The 18,382-nt window shown below is 37.7% G+C and overlaps 1 protein-coding gene and 1 non-coding gene across 6 annotated transcripts in view; both read right to left on the bottom strand.

Annotated features, from left to right (window-relative positions):
* Pld1 (phospholipase D1) overlaps positions 1-18,382 on the bottom strand; it is a 206,053-nt gene that overhangs the window by 144,141 nt on the left and 43,530 nt on the right. Inside the window, exon 1 of one of the 5 annotated variants that reach the window (XM_071615473.1) lies at positions 13,746-13,862. The exons of the other annotated variants lie outside the window; for them this stretch is intronic. The gene's annotated coding sequence lies outside the window, so the exon portion shown is untranslated. Of the gene's footprint in view, positions 1-13,745; positions 13,863-18,382 lie in introns of those variants that run through there. 5 annotated transcript variants of the gene reach the window in all.
* Trnas-gga (transfer RNA serine (anticodon GGA)) lies at positions 382-451 on the bottom strand. The gene has a single exon. It is a non-coding gene; the product is annotated as a tRNA-Ser (tRNA).

Here is an 18,382-nt window from a genome sequence, read left to right as displayed (position 1 = left end):
AATATTGGTCGTTCATAAAATGATTCTCTGCCATAAAGAAAACCAGATCTTTTCTCCTTATAAAGGTACCACAGGACACAATGATCTCCGGGTGAATTTCAGTTGAGTAAAATGAACCATCAGGCTTCACTGTCATATTTGAAAGACAGCATAATATTTAAGGTAAACAAACCAAAATGGATTGTGTGGATGTGAGGTTTAGGGGTAAGAAAGGATTGCAAGAGTAATATAGAACATGTCAGGCTTAATGTCACATGGGCTGAATTGATAGTTTATTGTTTCATCATTAAAATAGTACTAATTTAAATAAAAAAGCCACAAAGTAATCAGGAAATGATTAGTAAGTGATTTATGATTGTTAGGGGGATTTTTTTGTTTTTGTTTTTGTGCTGGGGATTGAACCCAGGGCCCCATGCATTCCAAGCAAGTACTCTACCATTGAGCTACACAATGATTTTATGAAATTCATTGTTATGATACATATATTTTCCCAAATCTATAAAGTAAAAAAAAATCATTGAGGAAATGGAAATATGGAGGGGTTTGGGCATATATAATAGATGAAATAAAAAACATGCGATAGCAAAAATCTGCAAAGACCACTTTGTCAATATTCTAAAACCCACTGCCTTGTACACTTTAATTGTATTAATTTTATGGTCTGTAATATATTCCAACAAATCTTTGTTTTTAAAAATAAGCAGGGTTGTAACCATCAACAAACACACACTGATATTTAAAGGAAAAGCAGGTAATTTTCCTTGATTCTACAAAAGAAAAAAGGCAGTAAAAATCATTCTGACATTTCTTGTAACAAAAACAGAGAAACTAATACTTATAACCCAAAAGGTAAGGAGAAAAGCCATTGTTGAAACACCTAATGCAAGCAACTGTGAATGCCTGCAGTGAATATTGCTTTAGTTCCACCATTTCCACTATTTGAAGATTCTGCTCAGTGAGATAATTATGTTCTCACAAACACAAAAGTCACACTCACAGAGTTTTCTCCAAACTAATATCTTTTTTAAAAAATTACAAAAGTATGCATCACAAAGAGAACCATTGTAAGTTCAGAAAAAGCACACGGCTCTCAATAACTTGGAAAAATATTTAGATAAAGAAAAAATAAATTCTGGGTCAGTGATCATTTCCTTTGCAAGATGGGATTCCAAACAAAGGGACAAAAGATGGATAAAAAGCAGGAACACCCAGCTCTTGAAAGGCACACATGTTTGTGCTGGGTGATTGATAGAGAAGAGGCAGGGTGCTCATTTTTTGGTCTCTATTGGAAAAACAAGTCAGTTCATTCAAAGACAGAGTCCTTTTGAAATCACTTTAAAAGGCCAATGCCAAATACGGAAGGCAAGTGTGTGCTCAAAATTTGATCCACCAAAATAGAAATTGATCACGCCTGTCCTTCCATATCCTTAGTTCCAGTTGCTCAAACAAAACAGTTCAACTAATAAAGAAATAAAAATAAAACCTGCCCTTCAATTTCCACTCTCAGAGATAATTCATTCAAAGAACCAATCATAAGAAATGTTTGGTTTTAAAAGTTAGGCCAGATGTGATGGCACATGCCTGTAATTGTAGTGGCTAGGAAGGCTGAGGCAGGAGGATCAGGAGTTCAAAGCCAGCCTCAGCAAAAGTGAGGCACTAAGCAACTCAGTGAGACCCTGCCTTTAAATAAAAATGCAAAATAGGGCTGGGGACATGGCTTAATAGTTTGATCTGCAGTACAAAAAAAAAAAAGTTAGAATATGCTGAGTTCACTATCTTAGTGCATAAATTTTATTTAATTTCTGCTGATCTGAACCCAGCTTTATTTTTTTTTAATATTTATATTTTAGATGTAGTTGGATATAATATCGTTAATTAATTAATTTATTTTTATGTGGTGCTGAGGATCGAACCCAGGGCCTCTGGGCGAGTGCTTAACCACAGAGCCATAACCCCAGCACCCCCAGCTTTATTTTAATATGTCTATCCAACATAAGAAATATCCAAAAAGCATATAGAATTATGCAGAAAAGGTACCAACTTTGAAGCAAAAGATTTTAGATTTAATCTCAACACTAGGGACTTTCAAATCATCCAATTAAATCTCCACTGCAACTAAAAGGTTGTCTTTTAATCTTTATACACCTACCTTACTATGCCCAGCATGAAGTAGGTGTTCGATAAATGCTTCCTGAATTATTACTACTGAAGCTAGTATTTCACAAGCACTTACTAAATATTTTATGTGCATTATATTATTTAACCATCATGATAACCCTATAAATAGGTTTTCATATTATTTGTATGTCTTGAATTCAGAAACTGAGGTTTATAGAGATTAGTTATCAGCCCATGTGATACAGCTGCTGCGTGGCAAAAAGAGAGCCACAGAGTCTAAGTTTTTAATCAATGGGCACTGCTGCCTGTCTGAACTTAACTGGGCACTGGTCAAAGGAATCACAGTGATCAGTGAACATACACGACTCCTCTACTGGATGTTTGTTTTATTGGTCACCTTTTCCACCATCTGTCTCCCTGGGAGCACCACAGTGAGAGCTAGAGATCCCCTAGTCCAAGGACTAGCAGCAAGGCAAGGGGTTGGAGGAAGTGCATAATCTTGGCAGCTCTCCTGAAACGGGTTGGCATTTGCACAAAATACCCAGGCGATTCCTGTGCAAAATATCCAGGCAATTCAGTTTGAGAGACACTGATTTAACTAGCTCCAAAATGATACCTTTATGACAAGAGGAGAGAAGGTCTGAGGAGAAAAATGTGACAGGAGCTTTATACTCAGTGAGAACAAAACCAGTGTGTACACAGGATCCCGGGGAACAGATAAAGCAGCAGGAGTGGAATCCACAGCGAGTGAATCCACAGCTCTACCGGCTTCTAAAATTTCCAAACATGTGTCTTTAGAAGCAAATATCATGAAGCTAATAAAAATAGACTGAGTTTTTGGCAAATACTGAATTACTCATCAATCTGAGTAGAGTCCCATGGACTGCTAAAACATCTGTATGACATGACCACTGTCCTTCATGATCCAGGAGTTCCTTCTCATCAAGGTCACTTCATCCTTTTGAATAGTAACACACTTTTTTGAGCATGTATACAACACTAAAGTTAAACTTGTGTTTACATTGGATTTAAACTTGAGGGTTCTGTTTGTTTGTTTCTCTTTTTTGCAGTACTGGGGATTGATCCCAGGGCCGCTTTACCACTGAGTTATATTCCCAGGCCTTTTTATTTTTTTATTTGGAGACAGGGTCTTGCTAAGTGGCCCATGGTGGGCTTGAACTTGTGATCCTCCTGCTTCAGCCACCAGAGTCACTGGGATTACAGGTGTGAACCACCATACCTGGCTTAAACTTGAGTTTTCTCAATAAGGTTTATGATTTTCTTTCTAAGTAGCATGCCATAGTCAGACAAAAAGTAGGCTACATTTTTATCTTCAGTGACGGGGACAGTGGTTTCCTCTCACCAGAGATCTGAGTCATGTTGGGCCATAAATCAGAATCTAAGGAATCATCTATTGCTCAATATTTCTTACCTGTTTAAACAGAGCTATGAAATTCTTACCTATTTAAATTCCACCCATGAAATTCATACATATAAATAAAGAGATCTTAGCAGAATGTAAGATGTATATCTACTTTTTTTCTTTATTCCCATCTTAAAAATAAAAAAATAAGTTAAATTATTATTTCTTAGCTGTAAATCTTTATGGACCTTAGAGAATAGCACAGCATCTAAGTGGAAATTATTTTCCTTCTTCAGTTTTATCCTTTATGTTATTTGAAATCTAAGTGGGTTCTTTTCCTCAAAGTCTTCCATTATTCATTCTTAACACTTATATTATCCCTTTCCTTGCTTCATGCAGGGAAAAAGTAGAACAATTAGAATGAATTTCTGACTAACTGATCATTGAAATGATTCCTAGGAAATTTGCGAGATGGCCTTTCTTCAACCACCACTGATTTACAAAAAGATTTGCTTTCAATTCTCTTTTACTGCCGTGAATCATCCTCGGGACTCAAGAGATTTCCTATAAAGTACATCAAATATCCTGGGGTTTTACAATAGAGGAAAATGACAGAGGTGAGCAAGCTGAAAAGTCAAAAGGTGAGTGGGAAGCAGAGCAAAGTTTAGGGCAAAGTAGCCTCGAGGAGTATGATTCAAAGCCAAGTCCAGAGGCCACTGCAACCAGGAGACACACATTAACTAGTGAAGGAGTCCCAAGCAGATAACCCACAGCCCGAGGGATCTCAGGATGAGTTTCCACAACAGAACCAAGTCCCCAGTCCAAATAAGACCAGAAATGGATTGTGTTAAAAACTAGTAACTGTTGTGCTAAACTCAACACATTGCTTGTGGCACTGTTAATGGATAACCCATTCTCAGGTATAATGTAATAGTATGTTTGTAAAGCCACAAAAATATTTGTAATTTTTGACCTGGTAATCACCTTTTAAAATAGGCAAAAAGAAACATATACCAAGTTTTTCACTGCCAAGAAAGAAAAAACTAAACCGAATATACACATTACCATTCAAATTTAAATACACACACACACACACACACACACACACATACACACACAAATACAGGTTGGTGTTTGCCTACACTAGCACTGTTTTCTTGAGAAAGCCCTGGGAATTTTGTACAACTTCATGATAGAGATACTTGACTGTAATTTATCAATTGACTGATTTCTGGTGCTGGGGATTAAACCCAGGATCTTGCACATGCTAGGCCAGTGTTCTTCCACTGAGCGACATCCCCAACTCATGATAGGGATACTCAAGAAGGCATGGGGAATGATAGAAGCACACGCTACAGTCAGGCTGGATCTGAAGGCAGCTCACCTTCTAGACACTGTAGCAAATTAGTCAAATTTCCTTAGTCTCAGTTTCCTCATCTGTAAAATGGAGATACGATACTTCTTTGATTGTAAGATGTGCTCTCTATCCATCTTTCCCCAACACACACACATTTTAACTTTCCTGAAAATAACGTGACTATTCATTTTACATCTACATTTAATGTGATGGGGTTTTCCCTACCTTATTGTTTACCCTAAATTTTAATTTATGATGTTATCTTGGCATTTACAGAGTCCTAGAATCAAGGGAATAGAATAATGATGTCACCTGAGCCTTGCTGTGAACATGAAATGACAGCACATATACAAGGCACTTTGGCACAGTGCCTTGAGAGAGTATCCCCCCAAATGGCACATTGTTAATATTATCTTTTAAGACTGATGCACTCTTAGGAGACATGATAAGAAAAGCTGTATCCCAGCAGAGCTGCCAATCATCCTAGCTGCAAATTAGTCTCCAGGTGGAGCACTGTGTTCAGGTGGAGAACGGCAGAACAGAGACAAGGCAAACCACAGGCAGTCAGAAAACAGAGCATGCTGATCATGAACTTATGAGAAATGATTGAGAGAATCTGGGGATTTTAGGCTGAACACAAATGAAAGACCCATCAAACACCTCAAGACTTACGAGTATAAGTAGATATTTCCTTTGTGGTTCCAGTAAAACTGTAACACAGAATGACTATTTCAGAGAGGCCCATGTAATTTTTTTTTTTTTTTTTTTTTTTTTTTTTTTTTACAAAGGCAAACCCTCTAATACCCTCAGCCATCCATCACTGAAAAAGTCTCAGGAAATGCAGTATTTCCTAAAATAGGACATGCTCACCAGTACCTGTCTCCCTCTGTCAGTGCTCTCCAGAAGATCCTCTTTGGACTCAGGGGGGAAAAAAAAAACACACACATCTTTGCATCTGCTTCAGCTTTAGAACTCTGCTGGACTCTTGTTCCTTCAGACCTAGGCCAGACCTCTGGCAACCACTCAAGGTGGTATGAATCAACTCTGCCTAACAGACAAGTACTTAGCTTATATGAGGGTATTAGTGGATACATTCACGTTCACTAAATGAAGAACTAGATGGAAGGCTTTGGTAGGCTTCTTCCCTAGATCATGCTACTTTGGGTCAAAGAGAAGCCATAGGCTTTTTGTTGCCTGTTTTAGCCCTCAGGTAATCAGGCTTGACTAAACATTTTGTACCCAAAAACATTTGTCATAACTGCCGATTCTCTAAAATCATTATAGAAAGGTATCCATATGAAGTAAGGCCAATATTGTCTCTTATGCTGTTTGAGCAATTACTATGTGTCAGGTGCTGTAAGGAGTTTAGGAGCACAAAAGTAAATGTGCTCTCCCTCAGGGGCTCACAGTCCAGGGAAGGTGACAGTAAGTTCACAGCATGAACAGAAGTGTGGTGGGAACTCAGAGGAGGAGGTGCTCAATCTGGGACTAGGGAAGGTTGCAATGGAATGGAACCTTGAAGACTACTTAGGAGCTCACTGAGCATCTCAGAATGGTACCTACAATGCAGTTTAATGTGTGTGAAAACGTTCTGGAAAACAGAACTATTAACAAGGAAACTGGTTGTCGTGAGTAGGCAATGTTACCTCCTAATAATACAGTTTGGGAGACAGTTTGGGTTCTGACTTGTTATCTCAAAAAAGTGCTTACCATATATAAATATACACACATGGTAAACACACACACATATATATACACACACACGTGTGTGTATATGCTATACATATTGTGAGATACTTGCCTCACCCTCACACTGTGAGTTCCAACCAAGTTGTCATCTCCCACGGTTATGAGGGTAGACTAGAAACCATCAAAGGTCTCTCCCAGCCTGGGATCTCATTTGGTTGTATCTGTCATTTCTGATTTGGTATGACTTCCTCAACTTATGAGTTTAAAACATTTTTTTAAAAATTTCAAAGAAATGTTCACTGAAAACTTATTATATAAATTAATGACTATTAATTATTAATTAATAATTACCGTCATCACTATTATTTCCTCTAATATTATCTTTGTACTAGGACTCTCATCCCTGATCCCTGGTTTTAACATTTTATTCCTCTGTGTATGTGTTCAATAGTATGTAAATATAATTATAAGCCAACTCAAATCCTTAGTAGAACATAAACTCATAAAAATTTAAATAAAGTCACATTTAACAGCTTATTTTTAATGAATAATAAAAACTAACATCAGGGACTGGGGCTATAGCTCAGCAGTAGAGCACCTGCAAGGCACTGGGTTTGATCCTCAACACCATATAAAAATAAATAAAGATATTGTGTCCATCTACAAGTAAAAAATAAATCTAAAAAAAAGTAACTAACATCCATTTAACACATAATGCATCAGATGCTTTGTGGGCCTATTACATACATTTTTCATTAAATTCTTACAAAAACCCTCTGAAGTAAGCATTAGTATCATGATTCCCATTTTTAAAAAATATTTTTTTAGTTATAGATGGACACATATCTTTATTTTATTTACTTTTATGTGGTGCTGAGGATCAAACTCAGTGCCTCACACATGCAAGGCAAGTGCTCTACCACTGAGCCACACCCAAGCCATCATGCCCATTTTATAGATAAACAAATTGAGTCTGAGTGAAGTCAAGTAATTCACTCAAGATCACTCTAATAAGTAACAGTCTATCCAACATTTTGCAACGTAGCCTGCAAACATCTCATACCTTAATGAGTATGTGATCCCATATTTAAAAAATTTTTTTGAACATTTTAAAGGTTAGAAACTCTAGAAGACACAGGCACTCAATCTAATACAATAGTTGACAATACTGAGTGGGTTCATTTGGTTTTATCTCCCACTTAAGGACATTGTTGAGCAGAAGGGTCCCACATGGTAACCAGGTCATGCTCACCTAAGTAGTCTTTGTGGGCAAATCTAGACTGGCAGAATGAAGAAAAATGGCTATCAAGGGTTAGGAGAGAAATGGGTGAGAAAGGAGTTTCTTTAATTAGAGTGATGAAAATTTTCAAAAATTGGATTATGGTGTTGGTCACATACTCTATAAATATACTAAACATTGTTGAACCACCTATTTCAAAGTGTTAATGTAATAACATGTAAATTATATAATGTCAGTAAATCTGTTATAAAACAACTTCCTAGGTTCAGTATCAAGCATTAGCTAGTCACTCCATGTGGCTGCTGTCTTCCAGAACAAACAAGCAAACCAGATGTTTGTTAAGTGAGCCTGCACCCAAGAACAGAACGTCTAATCAACGACGAGAATAACAACTCTGCCTGGTAAGTGGGTAGGTTTTCCTTGGAAGTAGTAACCAGCCTTCTGCCCCTTTCTCAAATACCTTTAGATAAACATTGAAGGGTACTAGCTTTTGATTTTTATCAGCCTAGGATAAATGAAAATATAATTTTATTCATCATTACTAAAATGTGTTAAAATTGGAAGAATAGAATATTATAAAGAAAAGCAATGGTGGATTCAAAAGTCCCCAAAAGACTCCAATCAAGTCTACTAGAACCTAGTGGACTCGGGGACTCCGTCATTCTGGGAGTCAATCACTCATCTGTAAAAGAAGAGGGAAGACAGAAGTTGACTTTTCTAAGGTTTCTTCCATCATCATTTTCCTAGTCACATCATCTCTTCTCAGTAGGTTGACTTGTTTTTTCTACACACCTGCAACTGCATTTAGACCAAACAGGTGTTACTGAGACATCTGGACACACTGAAAGTCTACCAAAGTGTTTTTCCTGGACTGATGTTCAAGTATTTAAGTGAACTTCTTCCTGTATCCCTCACTAAATAAACTATCTACCTGATAATAGATCTGATAAAAATGTTAAGCCTGATGTGGAAAAATAAAATATGTAGTTTCCTAACATGATGTATAGGTGCAGCAGAAGCCAGGCAGGGTGGCACACCCCTGTAATCCCAACACCTTGGGAAGGTGAGGCAGGAGGATCACAAGTTCAAGGCCAGCCTTGGCAATTTAGTGAGATGCCATCTCAAAATAAAAAATACAAAGGGCTGGGGATGTAGCTCAGTGCTAAAGCAGCCCTGAGTTCAATCTCTAGTACCCCACACACACACACACACACACACCAAAAAACAAACAAAAAACAGAAAAATAATTGTTCTTAAAAATAAAATTATCCTGTTCTTTATAAAAATTGATCTTGTCTCAATTCTAGTCTGTAAGTCCTAATCTATTCATTTTTATTATAAAAATAATAAATTCTTACAAAAGAAAATCTAAATTTATAAAAAAATTTTGGAGTAAATTAAAATCTTTCTTAGAGCTCTTACCTTCAATAGAATATAAATTATTGAGTTAGTCTATTAAAATTTGGTGTATTGTGTTTTCATTTTCCCTCTATGAATAGTTTTGTACTTATATTTTTTCTAAAGATAAAGTACCTATTTTTAAAATACTCATATGCAGAAAAGTACAAGAAGAAAATATAAAACACCAGAAATCCTACCCTTCAAAATAACCCCATAAACCCAATTACCTTTAAGGTGAAAATCCTTTCTACGGCTGCCCCCATGCAGAACACACACAGATAGGAATATTTTAAGCACATCTAAGCTGTGATGTATAGTTAAATATCCAGCATCTACCATCACTATTTTCTATTATAATTCTTCATAAACAAAACTATAATAGTTCATCATGAATTTTCCCTACTACTGGATGTTTTTATTTCCAACTTTTCATAATATAATGCTTCAATGATCATTTTTGTACTTAAAGCTTTTACACTTCCACCTAAAAAGTCCAAACCCATTAACTTTTTCCTTTGGTGATTTCCTCTATTGATTTTGGGAAGAGAAAGTACTTCTTCATACAAAGATCAGAATTTGTATTGTTTAGTCTTGTTTCTTTCATTTATTATTATTTTATCTTAACACTTTAATCTACATGTGCTATACTGTTATATTTTCTTAAAGGTTCTAAACTTATTACATTTAAGTGTTAGCCAAATCTAATATAAGTTACTTGTCCAACATTTTTATATGCATATTTATGTTTTTAAAGGAATTTTACATGTCTGATAAATGTTGGCTTTCTACTAAGCTTCAGAAATCTCTTAGGATGACAAAATAACCAGAGTTTTGATTATCAGCAGGAAGTCCGACTTAGCAGGAATGAAGAGGACATGAAAACTGAACAGTCAAAAGGTCCAAGTTCATAGCTTCAATGGTTTTATTACTTAAAAAAAAAATCTCAAAAATTCCAAGACTAGCTTTAGTAGGCAGAAGACAGTCTTCAATGCAGTGGGCTCATCCTCCATATGAACCAGTCACGGCTGGTGATATCCTGTGATTGGTCACCAGTAGAACAGATGGGAAGTTCACCTCCCACCCCAGTAAAAAGGACACATAGTTACATGCTGTAGTGAGTCATGGGGTCAGCAGAAACATCTTTGGTATGAAGAGCAGCACACACGTCAGTATTTATATAGTTGCATCTCATTAATCATAAACATTGGATTATATTTTCTAAAAAAGCAAATCTATCATATTTCTCCTATCACCTCACCCCTCCAAGGCACAATACTGTCATTGCTACTTTACTAGCTTCCTCTGACATGGATCCACTCACTTGACTTTTCTGAGACAGTTCCTCAGCTGCAAAATGGGGATGACAGGCAGGCCATCTCTTCAGGTTGTAGTGAGGAAATGCCTTTTGGGTGTTGCATTAGGAAATTTCAACAGTTGCACTAGGAAATGCCTTTTGGGTGTCCGTTATCACTATGACCCCTACTCTACTACTCTCGTATGACACCACCACCACGATACCCAGATCTGCTAGGTCAGACTTAAATTTCATTCTTCAGAAAAATACAAGGAAGTGGAGGGGAGGGGGGGGTGGTCAGTTGTGCTCCAAGAACCTAATCTATCCTCTGCCTTTACAATCCTTCTGGGATATTAATGTTTACTAACACAAGGTGTTTCTGGGAAGGATGGTATTACAATCTCCCTTGCTTTCTGATATGTAAGCCCAAGACCCAGGCACACAGCACCTTGAGTGAGAAGATTAAGGACAAGAATAATGAGGTCAGGGATGGAAAAAACAGGGGTTGTGCTGTTCACTGTAGTCATTGAATGAATCCGACAAGGCCATAAATGCAGGTCAAGAGCCTACACATCCCAAACCATGTACTGCAAAGATCAAGACTGGGAATGAAGAATGATCTGAAATATGAATGGAACCTGCCTATCAGGTGAAAATCTAACAACGTCCAGCAGTCAGAAAACCCACCTCTAATCGCACAACTACTATCAGTTATTCATTTCTTTCCTTGGGGTCTTTCTCTCCTACTACTATTCAATTTTTCCAGTGTTTTGGGTGTGAGCCAGTTCAGGTTGAAATAGTTTGCCTAAGGATTTGTCTCTAACTTTGAAACTCACATGCATTTTAAAAGAAATTTGGCATCAAAAGTCAAAAGAAGGAGCTGGGGTTGTGACTCAGTGGTAGAGTGCTTGCCTAGCATGTGTGAGGCACTGGGTTTGATCCTCATAAAAAAAACAAAAATAAACAAAATAAAGGTATGTGTCCATCTACAATGAAAAAAGAAATCTTAAAAAAAAAAAAAAGTTAAAGGAAGATCAGTGGAGTAGAGGAAAGGGACCAGGGTGGGAGGAGGAGAAAGAAAGGAGAAATACTAGGGAATGATATTAACCTATTTATAATGCTCTAGTGTGTGCATGCACAAGTATGTAACAACAAATCCCACCATTATATACACTAATGCACCAATAAGAAATATGGGGGGAGGAAGAAAACTTTGGCATCACATGCCACGGGGTCACTGGCTGGGTTCATAAACCATCTGAGACGTGTGAGACACTTAAATCACTTTGAATGGTCATCAAGAAAACATGTTGGATAAAAATTGATCAGTTAAAGCTCAACTTGAAATCTGATGGTATGGAATGAGAAAAATGCCATCTCTGCTAGATTTGAACTGAAAAGCAAAGATGTAACAATCCCAAACCAGTCCAGCAAGATGAGGACACCTGCAGCACAAGATCCCAACCCAGGAATGGTCCAGATTTGCTGAGTTACATTATTCTACAACTACAGATACGGAACACTCTTCTGTGCAGGCTTTTTTCCCTTATGTTCAAGGAAGTTATTTTAATGTATATACTCTCTGGGAAACCCCCTAAAATCTGGTTTCTAGGGAGTTTCCCCCATTCTATGCTGCACTGTTTATTTCTGTTTCCAGTCAGTCATATATTCCTTCACTACAATCTCTAGATGAAAAGCTCTGAAGCCCTTAGGAACACAGAAACTGAGATTGACAGGACACAAATGAGTTTTGTGTGAACTCATTTTATCCCTACCCATTAAGTACAGTCAAGTAATCAGAGAGTAAAATGTCTTGATATTTTTCTTTAAAATAATTAGGCAGAGATTAGGTTAACCAATGTCCTCCTTTAAGATCTGATCTAATAGCATTTAATAATAATCTCACAATAACAGACATATGCAATGATAGCATGGTGTGTGTGTTTAAGCATAGCAAAGTCGTGGCGATCTTTGAACTTTCTGAAAGCTAAAAGAGACTCATGGATTTGCTGTTAAAGGAGATATCTACAGAGGTAAAGACAATAATAAATCTGTGCAGCTGTGTCTTAGGGGTTTAAAGTACCATTTTATAATCTTGAAATGGCATGTAGCCATAACTTTCCAACTTCAATTTCAGTACAGATGGAAAGTGAGATCCTTAAAATTTAGTATATTAGATCAAAGTTTTGTTGTTTTTTTTTAAAGTACCCATTTCTGTCTGCTTTCTTCCTCAATTTTTTAATTGGAGAGAACATCAAAGAACAGACCCTTCCTGATAAACTATTTCCTAGTGGAGGAAAAAAATTAAATAGCAATAAGCATATTGGCCTATTTTAAAATAATAGTGAGCCAAAGTATACTTAAAGTAGCATAAAAGCAAGAGAAGCTGTATTTCACCAAGTGCTGTAAAGTTTAAGACCTCATCAAATTGAACCACCCTTACAGAACAATTTCATTCCAGGTTGCTTTGGTGGTAAATTAACAAAGGCAAAATAGTTCTCTAGATCTTTAAGTTAATGGGATTGAGGAAGGTATTCTCTTGGTACTTAACTTTATTGACTTAATTATTTATTGCTATTAACACTGCTTTATGCTTACAAGTCACACTTCATCTTTAGGATCATTCAGTGCTCCAGGGTAATCCACTCTGAGGCATCACTGGTGAATGAAACAAGGGACAGCTGAGGAAGGGATTTGGTTCTGCTTAAATCACCTGAACACTCTGTCCAAAACTGCCAGATTTTTCGAAGAAAAGATTTAAAAGATTTAAATGAAATTTAAATGAAACTCTGATTCACTGTGACTCCAAGGAGTAGGCCCATGGGGAAATGGAGCATCAGACAAGCATGCACAAGCGTGGCGAGAAAGAGAGACAGGCTGACTACAACACCTGCTGCTCAAGGTCCAAAAAGAAAATCAAATCGGCTGTGAATCAAATCGTACTTACACCTAGAAGATTCAGTGGGAGGACATGAAGAAAGTAACTTCAAAAAAGGAACTGAAAATGCTTACACACAGGGATCAATTTCTGGGCTGTAAATACAACACACACACACACACACACACACACACGTTTTTTCCTTCTGGTTTCCACTTGCATTGAACATTGTCAAACCATGCATATATTCTAAGAGAAACATAACCCCCAATCTCCCTGGTATCAACCCACTCAGACTATTCTCTAAAAGAACACAGCCACAGCACAACAGCTCTCCTGCCTGTCCTGAGCACGCAAAGAAATTCTGACAAATGCAACAGAAAGTTCAAAAGGTTATTTACTAACCTGGTGCCCCTGTGGAAGTAGTCGCTTCATGTTACTCTAAAGAAAGATCCTTACTAGGAAGCTAATCTCCCAGGCAGCCAAAGGGGGGAACTTTTGACTACCCTGAGAATCCACAAGAGGGAAAAGCTCCTGTTCCCAGACTCAGTTTTGGCCCCTCCCCAAAAGCAACTTAAGTTAGCCAAGCCCACAAGGCACTTGAGCCTATAAGCTTCGGTAATGAACTTGAAACCACTCCCCATATGTTAAATAAGCACTGTTGTGAGAAATAAGACCCACATACACAAAGAGCTAAGGCTTCAGGCTTCCTTTTCATACTTGCTGCTCAAGAAAACCATAACACAAACAAAGAAATCTCTCACTCCCTTCTCTCCCTTCAGATACTGAATTAAAGTGACTGATTCATTTTAAACAAGAGGAATACAGTCTGCACTCTTAGGGCCATAAAATGACTTTTCTGTTGTTGACCAGGTTGGGTGGTGGTCACAGAATGCATAGCACTGTAATTTCACTTTGCATGATGGACATATGAAATTATTATTTCTGAGAATCAAACTCACATATGAGTCTCAGATTTTTGCATAACATTAAATAAGTCTAAATTCATTAATCCCTCAAGTCTAAACATCAGTATAAGCTCGAGAAGAAAATTTATCAAAGAATCTTCTAACTTCTGATTCTGACTTGGTATCTGTAAATTTTTAAATCACTCTTATAATTCAGTTTCATCACCTGCATTTAAGATACATTTATAAGAAAAACAAAGATCTCTTTAGTTGACTTTTAAAATGGAACTTAATAACACATTATGGGGAAAAAACACATATGGGTTTCAAAGTAAGGAATTTAAATTTAGTTTTCATTTTAGAAAACTGTAATTGATAATGTCCTAAAGGCAGTTAAAAACTAAAACATGGTCAATAATGTTTCAGCATATTGCTTAAGAAAGACTAAGACACTTATGTAGAATCTCATGCCTGTAATCGAGGGGCGATCAGAAGTTTGAAGCCAGCCTGGGAAATTTAGAGAGACCCTGTCTCAAGGTGAAAAAATAAAAGGACTGAGGATCTGGCTCAGTGGTAGAGTCACTGGGTTCAACCCCAGTCAGAGAGCAGGGACAGATGGAGTTTCCATGCTTGGCTTTTAATGTGCTCACAGTAGGCACTATTTCCTACTAGTTTTCAACAAGAATAGTTTTAATTCTCATGGCTTGTTTCCATGATTTCTATTTAAGTAAGATCTATTTTAACATAATAGTCAGGTTCCCTAACTTTAATTATTGTTTCTTCTAAACTGTGAGATTGGACAAAAATATGCCAAGAAAAACTTTATTCACCTGTTGCTAAAAAAATTTACATAGTTTTCTGGTAAAATTCGAGTTACTCAAAACCTGTGAAATACAAGTCATTAGCATATTAGCTCCCAAGTGTCAGGCATGAAAATCCCAGAGACTACCTAAGACCCAACATCCACCCTGTCCACTTCCCCTACCCACTCCCACGTCATATTTAAGAGTTTCTCATAGGGTCTTTTTTTTTTTTCTTGCGGGGTGGGAGTATAATTACAATAGTAAGAAAACTAGTCCTAAGGTCTATGGCTAGTGACTTTCAAAGGAGCTAGTACTCCACCTGCTGGCGAAACCGAGAGGCGGCTGGAGAGTGGAACAAACCTCAAGGGAAATAACCTTTATGTTGGGGGAAAAAAAGTGAAGGAAGCATCAGTTAGAAGAGGACATCAAAGTCAGCCTAAGCCATTTAGCAAGGTCCTAAGCTCTGGGATGACGGGCATGCACCAGTGTGCCAGGCTCAAGAGTGTCTTTTAAAATAACTCTCTATCCCAAATTGATTTATAAGTTTTTAAAAATGTAATATATTTCTTATTTTCATTTACATAAAAATTTGTTGTGATGTATACATTTTTTACATTTTTATGTATGTGTATATTAAATATAAATATCTTTTTTTAAAAAGCACATCAATGTCACATGAGCTAGGTGGTTAGTAATCATTAAAAAATTTCCCCCAAGAGTAGAATATTCCCAGAGTATATGAAAATGCTCATGCAAGAAAAAAGTGATTTGGTTTGCAAACATGATTTACATTCTCAAGGAAATCTTCTGATAAATAATATCAATCTCTCCTTTGCCTACTTACAAGAAATATTCCTGTTCAGTCAAACTCAGTTTCTGGAATGGAAGAAATATGGATAAATCCCCAACTCGGCTAGAAAACTATTGATGAGACTGTGCCTCCATCATTCTATCAAATTTTGTCCCTCAGGATTTCTCTTATTTTGTCAAAGAGCATTTCCTTTTGTCTCATATAAATAAATTCACATAAAATCAAAATCTGATACCAACCCCAATGAAGATGAAACAATAGTTAAGTACTTGACCCCAAATTATACTACACCCTTTAAGTTTTTTAAAAACATTTTTTTAGTTGTAGTTGGACACAATATCTTTATTTTTATGTGATGCTGAGGATCGAACCCAGTGTCTCGAACGTGCTAGGCAGCACTCTACCGCTTGAGCCACAACCCCAGCCCTATACTACACTCTTTAATAAAACGCTAGCAAAAATAATAGCAAAGTAGGATGTGACTTTTAAATGAGCCCAGGCCACTTAACTAAAATGAGTAAGAATAGCATTTTTTTTTTTTTTTTTTTTTTTTTTTTTGGTACTGGGGATTCAACCCAGGGGCGCTCAAACATGGAGCCACATCCCCAGCCCTTTTTTATATTTTACTTAGAGACGGGGTCGCACTGAGTTGCTTAGCGCCTAGCTTTTGCTGAGGCTGGCTTTGAACTCACAATCCTCTGCCTCAGCCTCCCAAGCTGCTGGGATTATAGCTGCTGTCCCGGCTAGGACAGTTATTTTTTGAGCTCTTCCTATGAGCCAGGCATGGCTCTTCAGTGTTTTACAAGTATTTACTCTTTTAAACCGTAGCACTCTGTTATTATACTGGGTTTACAGATGGGAAAACTTGAGTTGTCCAAAGGTCACATACCTTTTCAAGATCATACCGCTAGCCACAGAGCCAGGATTAGGACCCAAGCAAGATACTGCTCCTAGCCATGTATGTTTGGTCCCCATGTCCATGGATTCAACCAACCTCAGATGGGAAAAAAACTCTGTCTATACTGGACCTGTACAGACTTTTTTTCTTGTCATTACTCTCTAATTATAGTGTGGAGGTATAATTACTATTATACTGCATAAGAGTCGCCATACAGTTACTCAGCGTTTACATTGCATTCAGTGTTATAAGTAATCTACAGTTGATTTAAAGTATGTGGGAAGATGTGCATAGGTTATGGGCATATGCTGCGTCATTTTATGTAAGTATTGGAGCATCTGCAATTTTTGATATCCATGGATTTTGGTTCTGAGGAAGGTTCTGGAACCAATCCCCTTCAGCTACTGATGAAGCACTGAACTTTACTCTATCCCAGGTGCCTGTCACTTTGGAAGCCCTGCCAGACTCTGGTCACTGCAAAGGAGGAGGGAATAAATGGACAAGGACTGCACTCTGAACAGTCCTCATGACATTCTCCAAAGAAGGAGCCACAAAACTGAGACCTGGAGATGTCAGGGAGGCCAGGTGTCCCCAGGCAGAAGGCACTTAGCCTGCCAAGGCAAAGGAGGAAACGGGATGGATATTGGAGGGGCTGTCTGCGGGGAGCTTTGGGACTGGGGACAGCACAGGAACACGCCATGAGGAAGGCAGGAGCCCTCTGATGTCATATCATGAAGGCAAAGAGTCATAACCAAGGATTCTAAACCTAAGAATAACCACAGAAGCATGTTTAAAAGATGAGGAGGAGGAACTAGGCTATGTCAGATGAGTCAAAATTTAGAAGACATTCAAGATAAAAGGACAGGCATATTTTAGTGTTTAAAAATGTCATGGACTTTATCAGTGAGGCTGGTGTGGAAGTCCTAGCAGCATCATGCCCACAAACTCCCTCACCAAGCCAGGTGTGAGCCTGAGCCCAGCAGTGGCTGCTACTGTCATTCAGAGAGCAAGGACGCACAGGACAGAGAGGAGGGCTGACGGACCAAGGGGAGGCAGATGGCCAAGTCTGGGAGATGTTTTTGAAGTCTGGACTGGAGGTCCTGAGGACCATTTAGGGTGTGGTCCAGCAGGCCCCAAGGGGACCCTGATGCTCTGCTCCTGCACCCAGACACAGGGGTGCACACAGGAACAGAGGGATAGCACGGCTGGTGGTCACTGGGGTGCAGACTTTGGCCCTGCAGAATGTGCAGCCTAAAAGGAAAGAGTGAAGTTTTAAGAGAAGGGGTGTGAGGCTCTCAGAAATCAGGATGTGGATGGGGAAACAGTTCATTTCTATCTTTACTAATCTCAAACTGAAGTTTAGCATGTTCTTCTATTACAAATGGAAGCAATAATCGGCAATCAAATGGTCCATTCTCGTCACTTGTCATTAATAGAAATTGAAGGTATTTTCATGTTACATCATTAGCACTATTGCAGATACCTTATAATATCATTTCCACTCATTGTTACTTCAAAATTACAGTCATTATTAGACCTGCCACTAGATCTTAGTACTTAATGAATTTTAACAAAGAATGTATATTATAATATTAAACATTTACTTCTTCTTCTTTTTTTTT

The sequence above is a fragment of the Marmota flaviventris genome, chromosome 8 (assembly GCF_047511675.1).
Source record: "Marmota flaviventris isolate mMarFla1 chromosome 8, mMarFla1.hap1, whole genome shotgun sequence".
NCBI lineage: Eukaryota > Metazoa > Chordata > Mammalia > Rodentia > Sciuridae > Marmota > Marmota flaviventris.
The sequence above is the reverse complement of the archived record's forward strand: the minus strand, read 5'-3'. Positions and strand labels throughout refer to the sequence as shown.